Source organism: Homalodisca vitripennis, chromosome 3 (genome assembly GCF_021130785.1).
Source record: "Homalodisca vitripennis isolate AUS2020 chromosome 3, UT_GWSS_2.1, whole genome shotgun sequence".
Lineage (NCBI taxonomy): Eukaryota > Metazoa > Arthropoda > Insecta > Hemiptera > Cicadellidae > Homalodisca > Homalodisca vitripennis.
Window position 1 is genome coordinate 163,851,812 of NC_060209.1, and position 21,549 is coordinate 163,873,360.

General features: G+C 34.7%; 1 protein-coding gene across 1 annotated transcript in view; it reads right to left on the reverse strand.

The window, feature by feature from the left end:
* The window catches only part of LOC124357734 (insulin-like receptor), a 57,635-nt gene extending 37,033 nt beyond the window's left edge, over positions 1-20,602 (reverse strand). The window contains exon 1 of the mRNA XM_046809748.1: positions 20,183-20,602. The gene's annotated coding sequence lies outside the window, so the exon portion shown is untranslated. The remainder of the gene's footprint in view (positions 1-20,182) is intronic.
* Between the last annotated feature and the right edge of the window lie 947 nt (positions 20,603-21,549).

Sequence of the window (21,549 nt, forward strand, 5' to 3'; positions counted from 1 at the left end):
AAATGCTTCGTGACTTAAGTACCAAAAAATCACTAAGTGAGCTATCTGCACATACAAGACATCATATCAGGATGGCTGTGTGGTCTAAGACGCTACTCTCAGACGCGGGAGTTAGCCTTGGAGTCGCGAGTTCGATTCCCGCGCCTGACGTTAGGGACTGTTTTGTGGTCAGGTATTCACTTATGACAGTCACTGGTCTGTGGTAAAGCCGGTGGGAGGGTCCACCTTAAATTAACGATTGTAGGACTGTAGGTCCACGCCTAGTTTTGACGAGGGTGGCTGACGTCACTTTTCTGCAGGGTAGGACAGTTAGTCCACGCCGACAGCCGTAGACTAACTGTCCTACTTTTCAAAACTGACCTGGCCGTGCGATAATTTTTCTACCTGCGCTCATTCTCCATTATGTGGAAGAATATGAGTGATACTTCCACTACACACGCCCAGCGTACTGCTTAGGCAGTAAATATAAACAACAGCTTACTTAAACCAAAACTCAAGGTATCACATATGAAGTGGGTTGCTAATTGGGATTAAATTTGAACAAATTCCATTCATCACTACATTACTATCTGAGTAATTCCGCAATATCCTAATGAATGATAAACATCTACAGTAAGTTTCTATTAAATATACCTTATCTTGGTCCATCGTTAGTATCAGGAGGTAAGATATTATTAAAAATTAAACTTTTAAAATAGGTATAACTCAATTAGGGAAATTTGTTGATTATTTGTACTAACAATGAACTTTATGTTTATTAACATAAAGTAACGGATATATTTTGAAGGACAATAATGCATATAACAGTTATTAAAAATACATACATATAGTTATATTAATTTTGGAAAAATTATTAATACATTGGTTGGTTTAGTAAAAAGTTAAATAATTTATTTAAATAACAACAAATAATTTAAATAAATCAGAATGAGCAAAACATACGATTAGTCTCAAACACCATGTACACATAGAAACGATGATAGGAAATTATTAATACAATGTAAATATAAAAATTAATTTACATAATAATAATAATAGCAATAAAAAAGTAACATACAAAAATTCAATGACGATTAACGCAAAAAAAGAAACTTCACAATACACTTAAGAAAATAAACCCGACTTTCATTTATGCATTTAGCTTTTTGTTTCAATCTTTCTGTAGGTGGTCTTCTTCTGTAGCGAACCAGTAAGAGGTAGTAAAAATACAGTAGTCTACTGAATAATATTTATCAGATATAGAGTATAGATCTCGAAACAACCGTTCAAGGGCAGTAGAGTGAGTACGGCGATCCCCTGTTAAACCCTCGTCAAAAGAAAACCCGTGAGTCGGACAGTAGGTCCACGGTCCCGGCCTGGGACCCACTGTCCACCCCCTTCAGAAGCAGGTAAGAAATTACCCCGACATTTTTACGACGTGGACCTACAGTCCGTTTACCTAAATGAACAGTGGTTGGTTTGCAAGATTGCAAGATGCATGTTCCTTAGATATATAACTCACTGTTTTCACTTATCTCCAAAACACACATAAACAATCACAAAAAAGAACAACCTTAGAGATTTTAGAAAATACCACAAAAGCCTCTTCTTTACTGAGAAGACTTTGGTTTTCTTACAGTAAAAAATAAAATTCATAATGTCTCCCTAAATCTTAGGTGACTTTGAGACATTTTTGGCCTCTGTCCCCAAAAAACCACTTAGTTCCAGCTCCTGTTATCTACTTCCGGTTTAATTTATTACCAGTGCCATAGTTGCCTTGTTTACCCGATGAAAGAAATATATTTAATTACTTTCGACTGAGAAGCCTACCTCGGTCACAAACTGTACTTCCGAGCTATTAAATTCACTTCTAGTCTAATGTATGTACGGTGTCAAATTTAAGTTAACTTTATTGACTGGACCAAGTATATATAAAACAGGATGTATGGATGCGTGAGTGTGTGTAGATTTAGAAATCCTGCTCCTGTAAAAAAGCGTTCACTTCCGATCTAAGATATTTCCAGTGCCATAGTAGAATATGCCACGCTGTATCCTCATAAATAGAATATATGCAATACACGTCTGTCTGAGAAAGCTACTTCTGTCAAAATGGGTCTACGTCTCTCGCAATATTCTTTCAGACGAACAATACACACACACACGCACACGCACACGCACACGCACACGCACACACACACACACACACACACACACACACACACAGTGCCATAGTTGTTTGTCTTGTTATCGCGATGAAGAAAAAATTGATACAAACTTAGGCCTGAGAAATTTACTACGGTCAAAATTATCTAGTTCCGGTATAAGTTTAGTTCTACTTTGGAAGTTTATGACACATTTCGATAATAATTTATAATATTGTTTTTCGGACTGTAGTAACGTCAAGGAAGCCAACCAAACTTGAGTATCTAGTCATTCTTGCGCATAAACATTCATAGTTATTATAAAACACAAATATTATCTTAAATATGTAAAATATTGTTAAGCTGTCATAAACAATGTTGACACAAACAGATGATTAAATTTGAAAAGGATCTTGTAATGAATATTCCATAACTTTAGAGACTACGTTGAGGGTTTTTGCTATTTTAGAGACCAGAGGGGCGTAGTCCAGAGAGATTTTAGAAATAATAACAGGCCAATATTCATACCTGGTCAAATTTATATTTAAATATATATATTGGGACCATAAGAATGTTCATATAAAATTTCAGTACAATCGTTTGAATAATTTATGCGTGAAAGTAAAGCAAACTCACTTTCTCTCTTATAATATTATTAGGATTAGGATAGCATTATTTGATCATTAGTAGCCTATAATGCACATAGCAAAGACAATGCTAATATCCAATGTTTACTCCAGGTTGCGTTAGTGGCGAATTAAAAATATCTAATGCATTTAAACACTGTTATAAAACTAACATTAATGAACAAACTTGTGGATTTTTTCACATAATGTATTCCAGACTGGTGAGCTTCCTTGACATTGTGATATGGCATTTAACAGTGGGCTAAGGGAATGCAGTGAAATGAATAATAACGTGCCTCAACGATCCATTCTTCTCAGACTACAGTCTGAAAACAACAAGACTTATATAACGCAATATCTCGTAAACAATTAATTATTTTCAAATGTTGCATGAACTTAATGAGGATTTCCCCTATATGCCGTAAATAAATTTGATTTACGTAGGATATCCCTCTATTCCGTAACTGACTTCTCAGTCCTACGTACATAATATGTATATTTTCTTTATCGGGACACAAAGGCAAACTCAACCATGGCACTGGAAATATCTTGGGCCGAAAGTAGATTACAAGAGCCGGAAGTAGACGCTTTTTAATCAAAGTAGATTTCCGAGAGCTATATACGTAGTTTTGTTATCGAGGCAATAAGACACCGACCATTACAAATGTAGCACTGTGGAAGTACACACCTTTAACCCGAAGTATGCTTCTCAGTTCTAAGTATGTATTTTTATTTCTTTATTGAGACAACAAACTAAACTCTACTGTGGCATTTAAAATATTTTAGACCGGGAGTATACAAAAAGGTCTGGAAGTAAACGCTTTTTCATCGAAATAGGTTTCCGAGACCTATGAATATATATTTTGCTGATCAAACAAAAACTCCGATAAAGTTATAATATAATTAATTCCAACCAGAAATGCTCCTACACTCGTGCAAAACATGTTACAAGAAGCAGGTTAATCTCTGACCATCTTAACCATTATTACTAAAATATATGTGCCTGATGTATGCTTTTTTTTACCTTTGAAAAACGTCATAGAACGCCATCATATTATATTGTAAGCGTTTACTTAGTATTATAAGATTTTAACTTTTGAAAATCGCGTGCGCAGCCGCGGGTACGAGCTAGTTTTGGTCTAACATGTAATTATTCTACAGAAAAAATTCACTGAATACATATAACAGTGGGGTATATTTTATAGCGGAGAATGTTAGCTTTTGATCGATATACAACTCTTGTTGAAAATTTTTATACTTGTATATCTGTATCAAGATTGAAATACATTTTAATGATTATCAACATGGATCTAAGAAGTTACTGTCTACGAATTTTTTTTTTTCAGAGATATTGATTGGTAGCTTCAGCCACTCTGGTGACGCAGCTTGTTCTGATGCTGACATATGTGTTGTTTTAGAAAAGATTAGGTAGCAAGAGCTCGACAATTGACATATACAATGGCCATACTGTACAAGTTCAGGCACATGGAGGTCACCACGTTCAGAAAAGCAGATCAACTACGTTATACTCAGCCACACTTCGCCAGTAGATGTTTCCGGTGTCGCGTCCATTACTTGAGATTGATCTCAATGCTCCGCCCCTCCCTCTGTCACTTTGTATCCTACAGTCGGGTATCGTCAGTTCAAATGTTGAGATACTGTTTTAATAAATATTGCGATTGCACTTGGATTGTAATATTGAGACAATAGTATAAATAAGACACTTCCGCCCTACTGCCTACTCACTCTCTTCACAATAGAACATATAGGGCGAATACAAATTCAGGACCCCCCTCTATTTTTTATAAAGTTTATATAAGAAGATATCTTTTGGGTAGTGGTGCAATGTGGACAGGAAGATTCATTTGATGATTTTGAAAATTTTTGTGTACCACAATATGAGGGATTTTGGGGGCAACTAAAAAATTTCAAATGTAAACCCCTCTCAAGCGATCCCTCATTTTGAGCACAAACAAACTTAAAGAATGGTGAAAACCAGAGATCAGTATCTCTTCAACATCCAAAATAATAGCTCACCGAAATTTTAATAAAGTCTTTACACTTACATTTACAAAGCACCAGTAGAAAACGTTGAAGATTTAACCAAGATTGTTCAGGTCTGCAGCCAAATACCACTTCAAACTTCAAAACGAGAGAGGAGTTCACCCTACACTTGTATCACTATCACTGCCAAATAGAAGAACTTTAGTCTGAAAATTTGATTTCACTTGGCAACGTGGTGAGTTATTAAAAATATTACTCTGGTAAACTAGCTATTATATTGGATGGGAAAGAGATAGCGATATCTGGTATTCACCATTTTAAGTTTGTTTATTCTCTTCAAATGGGGGGGGGGGTTCATTTAAGGGGGTGTACATTTAAAATGTTTGAGTTGCCCCCAATATCCTGTATTTGGGGGGGGGATGTTTTATATCATCAAATGAAACTTCCTTTTCACATTGCATTACTACCAAAACAGTATCTCCTTGTATAAATTTTTTTAATACAGTGGGGTTCTGAATTTGCATTCACTCTAAATAAACAAATAAGGAATTATTGGAATTTGCACTGACCAAACCAAAATGATCCATGCGATAAAATGTGCTGCCAAATATATAACAGTTCTGTGTTGCTTATTTGTAAATGAATATGGTTTCTAGTTTTCAACAGCATCAATTTGTACAGTTCAATCAATTTAAAATCCTGTTCAGATCAATTTTCTCCAAATATACGAATAAACAATTGTATTGTTTATATCGATGAATATAAACACAAACTATAGATATTTCTATAGTCTGTGATATAAATACTAGAGAATGGTATTAATATAAAATACCATCTGTTTATGTGAAATAAATAACCAAAGCTCAGCAGAACCTGCCCGAACAAACAAGACGACAGTTCCGTTCCTCTATGGAATTAATGGTTGGTAAATGAATGGCTACACGGAGGCGGAACTTCGCGTCACGTCGCGGAATTTTCGGTAGGCTGCGCACTAGACAACTGCGCACAACCTGATTTTATCAAGTTTGGTGTATCACGTAATAATAGTTTTATTACCAAGCTGCATTCCGTATCGATATTTGTATATATATATATATATATATATATATATATATATATATAATATATATTGTTGCCCTTATTAAATATACTAAGTATCTAGCTTGTTAAAACAACACAAATAATGTAGGTAGGCCTATAATTTTATTAATTACTCCTAGTCTTCGTTACTGACAGAAATGTAAATATAAATATTTATTTTCTTACACTAACCTAATGACACGGCACACACATCAAAAGGTATAAATAGTAAATTAAATACCGAGTATTATCTCAAAAACGAGTTATCAGGTTATATTTTTGTTTTTAAAAATCGTTACTAATTTAACTCCTTTTAATATTATATATTATATAGAGTACTTTACTGTTTCAATTTCTAAGTTTTGGGCAGGGAGAGAAGATAAAAGATCGTTTAACTTCGATGTAAACAACAGGTGTTAGCTGCAGATATGATGAATTTCGACATGTTTAGTTTTATTAATAAATAAATATATAAGTCAAAAACACACTGCATAATAAACTTACTGTAAATGAATTTAAAGTATAGATTATTCTTGTCATCTAAAAAAATTTTATAGTGTTGATTTGGCCCAGTATTTTTAAACAATAGTTTCATTTTTCTGAATTGATATTGTATTTTAGTACGTTATTGTATTACATTCTATTAAAAACGACCAAAGAGATTTGCAAAAAAAGCTAAAGAATTCCTTACACATTCTATAACTGGCTATATGGTTTACCTTGACATTTTTTTATCAGAACGATGCAGCAGACTTCCGTCGGTTCAAAATACAAATCCCCACCCTTATAAATAACCATCACGATTTTACTCGGACTGTAATACTGATGACATTCAAGGCGAAATGGCAGGGGCTGCATACCTCTCTACTCATCCTCTCGCCAATATGAATCTATAAATATGCACGGAAAATTAGATTGCACTGAGCCGTCTGTATTAAAATGACCTTGAGTTTTATTTTTATCTTATTGTTAAACCGAGCACGCCTGCCCATAAAAGTTGTGCATTTATTTATTGGTAAATGAGCGTATGTACAGTAAATACAGAGACGATTTGATTTTTAGTTTTATACAGCATAATTAGAACAGAAGAATCAATATACACTTATGAGTAAAATTTAGTTGAGATACTTAGGGCCAATATTTTACACAAACAGTCAATAACATGGAAAATACTTTTTAATTATTTATTCAGACGCTTGAGAGCTGTGAGTTTTATTATGAGTGAAATCTTTTTATTTAATACATTTCTTCATTAGTTTATTTATATTAGTTGTTAAGAATCTCTCATAATGATATGAATAAAATGCCTTTATTTTGCAAGCATATTTTCTTAGTGCAGACCGTTTTTCAGCTCAACTTGGTCATACAACTACAATTTACTACTACACAATTTACAAAAAGAGTGAAATCACAGCCCACTGTTACAAAAATATTTATGTTATACATCATTAATACGAGTATTTACATTAAATTACATTTTTTCAGATTCTTTAGAAGTTTACATGTAATGTTTAATATTTTAATATTAGAATGTTTTTAAATAATTATAGTAAAACACATTGATAGAAAATTGATTGCATTTATTACCTTAATGTTGTAAATATCAATAAAAGTTGTTATTATTATTAGACGGTGCCTTAGCTGGACGGCAAGGGCGACGGACGCTGCTGTTGGCAGCAAAATCGGCGTCCACACGGGAGGGGGAGCTCCTCCCGTGTGTGTTCAATGGGGCGATCATGCCAGGTGGTGAGAAAGAGTGGGGATGGAGGGGCCCCTCCTGCCAACTAGAGATAGCCCGCGTATTAGAATAGTGGAATGAGCAGTCCGCGCGTTCTCGCTCTGTACTCCTCTGAATTTAATTTAGTTCAGTACCTGGCAAACCTATTAAAATGTATCACTGTATTTTCAAACCCCTTTCCGTAGTTTAGTACAGCATACATATATTTAAATTACATTTTCAAAGCTGGATGTTGCAGGATGCAGCACAATTAAATTGCAGGCAATCAATGTAACAAGCATCTTAAAATGTACCACTGTGTTTTTAGCTTCTACTCTGAATTAAACACATTTCAGTCATTTGGTACAACAACATATATATATATATATATATATATATATATATATATATATATATATATATATATATAATATATATATATATTACATTTTCAAAGCTGGATGCTGCAGGATGCAGCGCAATTAAATTTATTTCATTGGACCGTGATTTTACAACGTAATTAATGGCAGGCAATTACTCTTGTCTACATACAAATAAACCAATACAACGGAGTATCGAAATACCAAAAAAGACGTAAGGAAGTCTAATGTAACAAAGTAACTTCGTTACATTCAGTGGCGTAGCTATAAAACATTCGAGGGTGGATTAAACACCCAGGAGGATTAAAAAGAGCCCTACTTAGCATAGTAGTTAAAGAATTATCTTCAGGGTCTCCAAACACAAAATCAACAATTAAGTTGAGTTTTTTAATTGCATCTTTTGTATTAAAATGTAAACCAATAAAATTGTTTCGTAACATTATATTTGGTTCATTGCATTTTCCAACTGCCTTAATCAAATAAATATAATTTGTAGGTTACATTACTATTAGTTAGAAATTATTCAATAATTGCCATGTACTATAGATCAGATCAGCATTATAATCGCGTACGCCAGACGACACATGACACTTATCAGGCTTGGTCGAAGTTGCATGCACAATTTCAAGTCTATAGCTTATTTCTCATTCTCGATATATCCAACAAACAGACAGAGAAATATATTGCTATTGCTATAAGTTAAAACTTGATCGTAATAATTTGAGGTTATTAAAATATGAATACTTAACAAAGTGTTTCAAATACTAAAGTTCTCAAAAGAAAATACGATAAGATATCATAGAACATGCCACAGAAAGGAGATATGAGTCAACCAATACTGCAACCCTGCACCTGGCGTAGAAACGCTGGCTTGACTTATCACTAGTTTATCATATATATATAAATAAATAAATAAATATATAAATAAATAAATAAATATATAAATAAATAAATAAATATATAAATAAATAAATAAATATATATATAAATATAAATATATATATATATATTTAAACTAAATAATTTGAAGTGTTTCTCATTAAATGTAATGTTAATCTACGGCCAATAACTTCCAAAGGTGAGTTGGAGAAATTGATTTTGTAATGGGTACTGTAAAGATGAAATTGCTTTCAGATTAAAACGTATAAATACCAGAGTTTTAAATAACCACAGAGTAACCACTAGAGTTACAATAACAGGAACCACATTTTCATTTAGCTGGTTTATTTTGTAGTTTAGGCATATAGCTGGATGGACATATAGGCTTAAATGGCTATAGCAAATTTCAGGGAGCGAAAACATTTTACAGAGAAATGTATATCATGTTTGTGGAATAGTTGATTTTAGTAAATTATGGAATGATATTAATAATCTATAGACAAATTTTGAATCTACAAAAATTACTAACAAAATTATCTTAAATTTAGTCCAAATAGAGGGGTGTTGGGGGCTTGTAACACCCACAGTGGTAAAAACATTCGGGGCAAATTTCAACTTGAATGTGTTAAGCTGAAATCATATTCGTTGTCGACGCAAGCTCTTAGTTCAATTTCGTGTTTATTTGTTTTTATATTTTATCTACAGCAGCTGACAGACAGACAACACAAAGCTTGCGCCTGGTATGAAGAGTCAATGCACAAACAAGTAAGGCTTGAGAAATACAATAAAAGCCCTTTCGCACACTCCCCTTGCTTCGAGCCTCGATTATAGATACTTCTTAATCAAGGCTTCGAGCGACAGAGACGGGCGAATAATGCCAATTTAGTTTGCCGATTATACTATTAAAAATATTTTTTTTCATTCGCTTTTATTGTTAAACTTTTCGATAAGTTTCTACAAAGATTGTCTAACTATGGTAGACAATTCTACCAAAAATCTAAGAGTGCATGGCATACAAAAAATTAAATGTTAATCAAAACGTGTTTTTATAGTTGACCACCTAAAGTGGTCTAGTAGTCATTAGTGACTACAATGTAGGTAAGCAAGTCGATCATTCGTTATTTAAGAGTAAATATATGAACTAAACTGGTCTGTTTTATCGTTATCTTAATAGACTGGTACAAAACTCTGCAGACTGGGTACCGCGCTAAAGGAGTGTTGTAAACTTTAACATGTCATACTCTTCATATTCATCACAGGGTCGCCGGTATATAAATATGTGCCGTAGACGACCTATAATTAAACATGGCCATGACATTTTACGACTGTCTCTTTACCATCCAGAGCTTAGTGCTATTGAGCTAGTCTGGTTAGATGTCAAAAATTAGGTTGCTGCACATAATGTAATGTTTGAAATTACATATGTTGAAAATTTTGAAACGTGATCCCGCCGTAATTAGGACAATTTTGTATTTATTAATGATGTCACGTGCTATGTTAGGTATTTAAGTCAGGTAGTTGTCATTGATTTTGTCATATTTCTATAATTATGTTTTTGGTTAAGTAATTATTAATTTATTTACTACCAATTAAGGACTCCACATTATAATATGTTGCTTTTGTCCTATTAATTTGAATATATTCCAATATCACAAAAATATAACTGGATATGGTTATAATTTATATTTATGGCATTTTATGTACTGAATTAGCTTTATTTAGACTTTGAAAATTATATAATAAGTTTTTTATTCAAATTTGTTTTATTAAAGCTTAGTTTAAATGGGAAGATTTATCGTATTTGAATTTATTTGTTAATTTCATTTGCTTGAGTGTTGTTTTCTTTTGTTTTTCTAAGAAAGTTGGAGCCTCTACACAGGCAGTTCCTTGCCTTTTGAGGTCCTATTTTGTTTTCTTGAATTTTGTTTATTGATGTACCCTAGCTGTATTAAAATAAAAAAAGACATGTTCATATTTCTTTAACAAAAAGTAACATTGTTTTATTTTTATTCTCATGTCAATTGTATCTACAAATAAGGAGCAATGTTTGTGTTTGTGCTTAAGGTATAAATGATGTTTATATAATTTTACTATTGTACATATTTTCAAGAAAATAAATAATTGTTCTATTCTATTCTAGATTATGACATTTTATTCGTTGTGCACCATCTCACATTTTGTAAAGTATCTTTGGGGTTATAAAGAAAGTTCAATATTAATATAATTAATTCGATATAATTTCTATGTTTTGCAGATATGTTCGGATATAAAACGACTCATTAATTCGGATATAAAACGACTCATTAATTCTTAAGATAATAGAAATCAGAACCGTTCCGAACTGAGGTCGCTATCAGCCGCATGTACAGGGTTTGTCAGGAATGTTCGGGATTTATCGGTACTGCTCGGCTCTGCCCCCACTCTTTCTCACCACCTGGCATGATCGCCCCATTGAACACACACGGGAGGAGCTCGTGGTTTTGAGAGGCTTCACACAACTCCGTGAAGTGACGGTACGTCAATGCTACGTGACGTTGCCGTGCAGCCATCCCCATTTGATATTCTGTGAAGAATTTCGTCAGAATTTGGACGGGAAAGGATGAGACGTGCCAGGCCTACACACGGCCACGTCTAATTTGAATGGTTCTCGTTCGAAAACATACTTTCCACTCCGTGATGTGAAAAGTAGCCGAGTAGGCACCACCATGTGAGTAGACGTGACGGTGCTATCCAAACTGAGCTATCACGTAACAGCACCAAAATGAAACAAATTTATTTTGCTGTTTTCACCTCAATTTTAAACCGATTTGGAAAACTGATTTTTAAGTAGGTGATCATAGAATATTGGATGTGTTGAAGGAGAAAAATTACTTTATTTGTGGTAAGAAAATTATTGTGCTGTACATACCTTCCTTCTATCTAAAATTTGCAGGAGGTCATTTTGAGGGTACTAATTTTTTTATGATTTTTGAAATTTTTATTTTTGAAAACGGTTTTACATTATTTTCGATGTTTAAGTGCTCTTTCACACGATCCGGCGCACGCCGCGCGGCGCTCGCCTGGGAAGCTGAATGTTTTCACACGAGGTCGGTTTCGTCCGGCGCGTGCCGTGCGGCGCTCCCATGTTTTGACTGTTCAGTACATGCTCAACTATTGAAATGTTAACACCGCGGAAGAATAAAGTGCTAGCCATGTACTTACTGTGGAGACGGCGAAGAAGAAGAAATAGGCGGTATTGGATTCACCCATTGCTTCAAAATCGACATACTTCTGGGTCCTTCAAAGTTTTATTCAATTCATTGCGGAACAGTGAGGAAAGATTCTTTTCTTACTTTCGCATGTCAATCAAATCATATGATGAACTTTATGACAAACTGAAGACAAGCTGCAAAAACAAGATACAAACATGAGGAACTCCATCCAACCTATGGAAATGCTTGCCGTTACAATAAGGTAAGTTTATAAATGTGTTAGTAATTTGTATTTGTAAATATAGTCGATATGTCATTTAAGGTTAGTTTATACAAAAACATTACACATATGTACATGGATAACATTTATTGTATAAGAAATATACAAAAGAGTAATACTGCTACATAAGAAATTTTATATTTTTACTTTTATCAAATATTAAAATCATTTGAATCTCCTTCGAAATCCAAGGACAAGACACTTGATGCTGGAGTAGCTGTAGCACGATGCGGGGTTGGTGTCCGTGATGGTGGCGTTGGCTGCTGGTTGCTTGCTTCTCGACTGGTTTGTTGGTTCATTGGATAGTACTGTTCACTGCTGGTTGAGGTATGTGGGTGAATCGGACGAATGTATGGGTTGATGTAGGTCTGGTTTGAAAAATGCGGAGCAAACTGCGGTTGTTGTTGAGGACAATACACGTTTTGAGGCTGACTCCCGGGATATGGGTAGTGGACTTGCTGGTATTGCGAAGTAGGGACCTGGCTGGTTCCTTGACCCTGTCCTTGGGCCTTGACGTTTTTTAAAACCCCGAGAACGCCTAGCTGAAATTCAAAAAACTGGTCAGTAGTAAAGGTCTTTAAAGTTGGAACCATACTTCTGAAGAATCCAAAGTAAGTTTCTTCTTCGTCATACGGCTGTTCTAAGATTTTCATCATCTTCAGTTCGAACTCGTCTTCGTTTCTCTTCCTTTTTCTTGTTACTTTTGGTTTGTTTGGCTGCGCTGGAATACGAGTTCCTGTATTGTCTATTATATCTTCCGTCGGTGATACAGAATTATTGCCTTCGGGTACGTTGATGGATGACTCTGTGTCATGTTGGTGAGCTATTTTCTTCAAAAATTAAAGTTAGTCGTGATATATGTATTTTTTTATTTTACTAGCTCCAGCTCCTGATCTTTTTGAATCCTTATCTTGTCGAATGTGCTTCATCCACCTATCCCTTATATTTCGCCATTTCTTCAGCAAGTTGTCCCCTGAAATAAAACCCCGCATTAATTATTTGATTATCTATTGAGCATGGCAGTTGGAAATAAATTGACAGTTTAAGGGGAGACGGTATCTTTTAGGGATAAACAAATATAACAATCTTTTTACGTAATACCATGTTACTTGAAATATAGTTTGTTATACTTTAGGTTTGTTGGCTGCCCTACTGTTCAGTGTCTATTTTCAGCAACTGGTGACAGCTGTAATATATTTATATTGTATTCGTCCAAAAGAAAAATCAAACGCTGCCTTCATGGGAAAATCCAAACCCAGAACTAAAGTTCAGTATAATTTGGTTTCAATGAAGGAGCAGTAGGAAAGTTAAATGTTTTGGATAGACTAGGCATTCGACCTGGACAGTTTTATTTTAGGACTAAAGAGAATCGACTCCAAGAGAGATAAAAAAGTAAAAGAAGACAAAAAAAAGGTTACTGAAAAGGAAAGGAAAAGACATTAAAGATGAAAGTACCTAGTTGGTTTTAAGAGTAAAAAACCTTGTGAAAACCTTAATTGTACAAGTTAGTTTTTTCATATTTAGGTACACATATTTAACAAACTATGATAACTAACTATGAAAACTCGAACAAAGACAGTTATAATATCTGTTGTTCTTTGTTCTAGGTACTTGGCTTCTGGCAACACGTTTACTGACCTACACTTCTACTACAAACTTGGAATCTCTACAATAAGTAAAATTGTAGAAAACGTATGCAGCAGTTTATGGGACGTCTTGCGTTCGGAGTGTTTTCCAGAACTGACGGCAGAGAATCTGAAGGAAATATCAGAAGGATTTTGTAATAAAACACAATTTCCCCATTGCGTTGGGGCTGTGGACGGAAAACACCTCAGAGTTGTCAAGCCTGAGCATAGCGGTTCTTTGTATTTCAATTACAAAGGTTATTTTTCTATTGTGCTAATGGCGGTGTGTGATGCAAATTATCGTTTTACCTTCGTTGACATTGGGGCTTACGGATCAGAAGCAGATCCATCAGTTTTCCATAAATCAAGTCTATGGAAAAAAATTCAGGATCAAGCAATAGAATTTCCTAAATCTGAGCCTCTCCCAGGGAGTGAATTACCTAATATGCCTTATTTCTTCCTAGGAGACGAAGCATTCCCATTAAGTACTAAGCTTATGCGTCCTTTTGGAGGCCACAACTTAACTGTTGAGAAAAGAGTTTTCAACTATAGGTTAAGTAGAGGTAGAAGATTGATTGAATGCACATTTGGCATCATGAGCAATAAGTGGCGGATCTTCCATCGACCTATGAATGTGAACATTGATTTAGCTGTCAAGATAACGAAAGCCTGTGTAATTCTACACAACTTTGTTAGAGTGAGGGATGGAAATAGGTTAGAAGATGCATCTACTGTTGTTGGATGGGAAGATTTGCCAGTACGTACCCATCAAGGAACTAATCAGTCATTGCGAGGTGGGATCAAGTCCATCCAGGTTAGAAATGTTTTGGCTAAGTACTTCATGACAAACGTTGGATCAGTGACATGGCAGTTAAAAAAAATCTAATCACCACCCGTGGACAAAAATGTGAACTGTTTATGATGTTAAGGCTAATAGTTTTATACATATAGTTAAGTAAAAAATAGTATTACAAATTCATAACAACAGTGTCAGTGTCCTAAACTTTGCATTAAAATTCGTTTTAGAAATATATTAGTGTTTCATATTTATTCAACTTTTTCCTTCAAATTTGAAATAGCTTTTTAATTTAATTTTTCTCAGGTACTTTTTTGCTAGTTTTCCACAGACCTTTTGACATTTTAACAGTTCTAGTCTTTTTTATTTACCCAGTACTATTCAAATGTAAATAATACGGTTATTTCTGATGAACACATTTATCACATGCTATATGTTTATTAACTATGAAAAACTTCTAAACGGTACTTACCCAACTGTTTCTTTTCAGAAGCGGATTTGTCTTCAAATCCAGGAAATAGCGCATGACAGATTTCTCTCCAAGCTTCCCTGTTCTTGTTTCTGTCTTTATACTCCTCTATCGACTTGTAACACAGCAGTGGTCTTTCTTCCACAAACATAATTAATTTTTCCATGTCAATATCTTCATCAGTCTCGACTGCCACTACCTCTTGTGTTTCACTCATTTTTACTTAAAAAAAAAAAAACAACACACTTGAACAAAAACAATACCGAAGTATACGTACGTCTTCACTCTCCAGTGGCAAACCCAAGACTAGAGGTTGAGCCGTGCGGCGCGCGCCGGACCGTGTGAAACCCCCAATATGATACAATAGCCCTTCGCAGAGTAGTCCGGCGTGGACGCCGCGTGTCCGGCGTAGGGGAGTCCGGCGGGAATTTGTGCGCCGCGCGGCGTCTGCGCCGTGCGGCGAGCGCCTGATGTCGTGTGGAAAGACTCATCTACTCCCATAGCCCAACGCCGCATCAGCCTCGCACCGCACGGCGCGCGCCGGATCGTGTGAAAGAGCACTAAAGTACACGTTACGACGGCGCCGGCCCGCGCAGCCACGCCGTGCCCCGGCATCAATAGTCCCCGTCTGTCGCAACTGCTTAAATGCAATCTGCTGCTTGCATTGCAACTTCCACTGTACAACTCTCCAGGACCTGGACACTATCTCATTATTGCAAGTACATTAACCCATTAGAGCCCAAAACTTTTTTTTCTCAAAATACTTTATTCACTATAAAAAATCAATTATTCCTTATCTAATTTACACTAATATGACCAAAAAAATATTATTTTTAAAAATTTTGGTACTTTTTTAACGTGGGTCGTTAACGACCCGTTGGGAGTAAGGCCTTAGTAAAACACAATAAAGTGTACATAGTGGAGACTTTATTTACAAACATATTTGAAAGACATGTTTATTATACAAATGTTTACTCTTTTTGGAAATCTGCAAAACAGGTATCATGCAGTGGGACCTCACATCGTTTGCACGCTTTTACAGTTTTACTTTTACATAGAACATACCTTCTTCTACTTTGACCTGTCACTATAAGATACCCTCCATGGTCACTACGGAGTGGGTTTGAAGCCCTCTTCAGTGCTCTTGTTGGGCCAGTTGCTTTAGGAGCGCGTCCAAATTTTTGAAGTAAAGCCTGGACCACACTTCTTCGGAAACTGAGACTGTCCAAAGTAACTCCTTGAGAGCGAGCCAGAAACCAAGAGCCAAGAAACCAAGCTCATCACAGCATCAAAAAGCCAGAGAACGATTGGGATATACCACCGTTTTCCACGAACGCCTATCCTGTAGTTCGATATATTATTGTCCATTAGATCGACACCTCCCATATTCCTGTTGTAATGCGCAATACGATATGGCTGAGGAATGGAAACTTTCTTTCTTTCTGTCACTGAATATCTCTTAGCTTCACCAAGAGGAGCCACACCATGCTCATTTGACAATAGTGTGACAACACTGTTATCTTTCCAAGCGACAGCTGCTATGTTATCTGACTTGTCAATTTAGCTTTCAAATGACCCTCTTTCACGAATAGACATCATTTTCTTGTCATTTAAAGGGCATTTCTCTGTTCGGTTTGCCCGGACGGTACCTGTGCAGTCATTCCCAATTCGTTCATCACCTAATTCAATTGGTGTATCTTCATCGTTTTCAATTACTTCGAATTGAATCTCTGCCTCGGCTTGGAGCTAACGACGGCACACTCGGTCTGGGTCATTAGAATCTTCCTCTCCAGATTCTTCATCTGTGATATTGTGAGGGTCATCATTGTCGGGAGGACAGCTGCGGTGTATTCTGACGGACGCAGTGTCTTCCAAGGCTTCTAAGATCTCAGCTAGCGTAAGCGGACTGTCGATCCTGAAATAACCCAAAAGTTAAAAATAAAATAAAACATTTTCTGTTGAAAAAGCAGATAACATAAATGTTAATACTGTTTTATGTATAATGTGTATACATATTGATTTCAATTTACCACCGTGCGCTTTTTACTTAGAAACTTGAAAAAAGATTCAATGCTAGGTTTGAGGTTAGGCCTATGCTATGGGCTTGGTCCCAACGGGTCGTTTTCGACCCACTAATAGTTTGTCATGTAATACTAAAAAGTCAGTAAGTTTCGTGAATCTCACTAATAAACATTTTGTTTACTACATATATTGATAGTAATATTCACTTATTAGATATGTTTTAAAAGGACATGGTATATATAAAACTAACCTGTGAAGTGGAGCAGACATGATGTATTGTGCAACTCTCAATGTAGCAGACTGCGATTAGTAGTAAGGGTGGCGGAAGAGGCCCCAAACCTTTTCTCAAGGTCAGTAGACTAGTACACTCTCGGACAAAAACATCACAGACGGAATAGTACGCTTTACTACAAAATGGTTTACACGTATTTAGATGGGTCGAAAACGACCCGTTGGGCTTTAATGGGTTAACAACTACCACAGGCGCCTATCAATAACACATTGTTCGGTGCCTATAAAGCCACTAATCTTCAGCTCGGTATAGGTAAAGTCTCATTATATATACACAAGTATTTGTCACAATAAAAGGTCCCCCATAATCATTGTTTATGTAAATATTAAACAGCCTAGTGACAACGGCATGTGACCACAAATAAAAAAACCTCTATTTAAAGATGTTTTATACATAGTTCTACAATATCCGAGATAAGAGACAGGTAACAATTACTGACAAAATTAGAAAACTGATAGCGGAAGTTTGGTAAAATTAGTATTTTGTGAACACCGTAAATTGACACATTATTGAGTATTGTAGCCTACTCTAATTCAAAATAACGAAATCTATTACGCTTTTACAATGTAGAGAGCATGTCTGGCGGAGTAACAAAATAATATTGTTATCATAAAAATATAATATAATTTAACAACTAAATATTGTATTGCAAATAATATATATTTCAAGGTAGCGACCGATCAAAGTTTAAACCTAAGTTGTTATGCATCCTAAGGTAAAACAAAAAATGTTTTTCTTAATTCTCAGGTAATCAATTTCAAATCATATTACATCTCCAGATGACATTACGTTCAGATAGCGGCCGCTCAGAGTTTTGAGTATTATACAGCAACATTGGGAAAAGGTTGTAAACACCACCAATACTGTAATTTTAATAGATGCAAACTAAATTCTGTACAGACAGTATTAGTGGGTGAGTTCGTTAAACAGTCTTCAACAATACAATCTTTCAAGATTCCGGATATTCATATTTCTGCTAAAATTATAACTATTTTTCAACAAGCGTTTTAAAACTATTAGACGATTTTAAAAAAATTGTTAGTCTTGCACATTTTTTAAAGCCACAGAGTAAAGATGGTAAACTTTGGAAAAGGAATGGTTACAGTTAAGATGGCAGCCGTTCAAATATTTTTGAAACTGTACACAATGACACTGATTTGTTATAAGAAAACTTGTTTAGAGATAAAATTTTGGATAATTGTATTAAATCAAGTCCATAATTTTTTACATACAAATTTATATGTTTATCATGATTTTGTCTTGTAAGGTTTCTAAATATTTGAGTGTTACAGATATAAAATCTAAACTAATAATGCATCTATGGTTTGACATTTCGAGATGACAATCACTTGTGAAAACTATCTTGCCTCTGACTAGGCCGGAAGGGATATTAATAACGGTTATCAGGAATTTCATTTCGGGACAAAATAAGTAATCCTCTCAATAGTCCGGGACATGGCTTCCGGTCTCTTCTAAATATTCGGAGAATTAAATAGGATTTAATATTTATCTCACTCAAAATAAATTAGTTTTGTATAAATAGGCATTTTGGACCTCCATAACAATTTTTGAAGACTTACGTAGGATATGTGTCCTAAACCAAACTAGTTTCAAATTCTCTACAAACACTATTATGATAATTTAAATTTACAAAATTTTCCCGAGGAGTAAATTTACATTTATTTATATTCTAGATCAAATTAGTATTTAAGTCTAAAAACTACAAATAGGCAATAAACACATTTGAAAATATTTCAAGGAAGTTAACATATTTTTGTTCTCCTCCTAAACCACAAGTTTAAAAACTTTACGATGTCGTTTTAAAACCTTGATATTAATTAGTAATGCTTCACCCTCTTCACTGAATATTCTCAAACGTCTCCATAGTTTTATCCCGTCTTCCCATTACTCAATCCTGGTTATGTATAAGTTTGTAATCCTTGAGGACTGCAGTTGTATTGTATTTAAATTTCTCCTTCATGTGACAGTGACAGTATCTTTTGTTTCGACCGTAAATGGGTACCTAATTTTAAACTAAGCTGTTTATATGAACCAAAATGTTAAGTAACAGATGTATACTATAAAAACATTTAATTGAATAGCAGAAATAACACATAATTGAAATAAATATAGCTTAATGTTTGCAAAAATATTAAATAAATTATTAAATTTAACTAAAAACTAGGTATAAATGTCACTTCCACAAAAGTAGGCTAGTATAAGCTATATATAATAAACCATGTACGAATTTATATACATTATTTATATCAATAAATTAGAAATATTTTTAATTTCATAGCAACACTATTACAGTATTCCAATACAGAGGCTCATTTATAAATGTTAAAGACATGCATCACCATTCATCTCGCTACAATTATTCAGATAAGACTGTTTTGTAATTCGTATTAAGATCGAAACTAAAGATACAATACACAGTACATTAGGCCAAAATTAGATCTTGCCATTGGTAGGCTAATTTTAACCTAAACAGATGTTTGCGCTTTTCCCTCCAACTTGAAGGAAACTAACCTCTCTCTCTCTCTATCTCACTTTTAATGGTATTGAATGAAAACTTCTTCATTCAGTACACTAGTTTCTTTAAATATATATCAATTTATAAATGTATATACATTTTGTCAGTTAAGATATCAAACTGTTACAACTAGGCTATTAAATACTATATAATTATTGAACTCACCCCAATACACGGTACCTTTGGTTTTCATGACACTATGATTCTATTTTATTACACTATCAGAGTTTTTTCACTATCCCGATGAGATGGTAACAGTGACTGTCGTAGGCTAGGTTGAACAGAAATTAAAAGTTACATCAGCACCGCACACACGTGTATATTACTACCACTCAGTTTGATTAACGACAGTTTTATTATACCTAGATAAACAACACTTGTTGACTGAAGACTGAAGTGGGCCATAAACGATACAACTGGTCACGCCGACTCTGACAGTGGCATTGGACAAACACAATAATGCGGCACAAAAACAGGTTAGCCGGCATCCAGGTAACCAACCAGCTGTTGAGTGACTGATGAGCGCAATGGCGGGAAACTAAACAAAACAAGCCCAACTTCTCGACTATAACTGCCCCGGACTGACGGCCGACAGAACTAACGAAAACCGACGGACGGTGTATTCGCCATTCGGCTACACTCGGCTCTCCTCGCACCCTCCCGCCAGTCTCGCCACTCTCGTGTCCAATCCAATGAATGCTTGCCTTTCGGTTCAGCTGTTCGGTTTTTGGAACGAATGGGGAGTGGGGATAACCTGGAACGGTAAAAAGTAAAAAGGGCTTAGAACAGATGAACAGATCCCCCTCCTGATGAACACCTGAGGTTTTCCACCATATTTTCCCTTTAAATATTTTTTAATAACATTATATATTATTTGAATGAGATTCAAATATTTTTGCAAAATAAGTTGAAGCCGATTTTGGATTAAACAGTAATATTATGAAAGATTCTCGGACCAATTTATTGGAAACGCTTTTAATTCATAGTAATAAGTAATAATAATTTACATATTTTCTAATATTGCTGTATATTTTGTGCAGGGCTTTCAAATCAAATTTCATCTTCAGGCAACTCCACAAATAAATATTCAATGTTTTACACAATAAATATTGAAACAATAAGAAATAAAATAAATATTTAAAAGAAGTTACAAATATAATGAATGCACTGAAATGCTTGGGAATAATTTTAGATCATCAAAAATCAAGAAAACTTATCAGTAACTCTATCTGAATAGGCATTAATTTTCATACTGACTAAACCCATTTATCACATTTTCACTACACAACTAGTCCTGTTATTTTTTTATTTTAAAACATATTAATAATTTATTTGTGGAGTGGCCTGAATATAAAACATTCTATGTCGAAAGACCTCATATTCATATTCAGTGGTTACTATTATATGAGGAATTGAGTAATTACCAGTAGTTAAAATGAAACCAATAATAATATTAAGTGTTATTGAAAGAAAAATAAACACATAAATTCATTTCAAAAGACCTCATACTCATACTCGGACATTTTATAAGT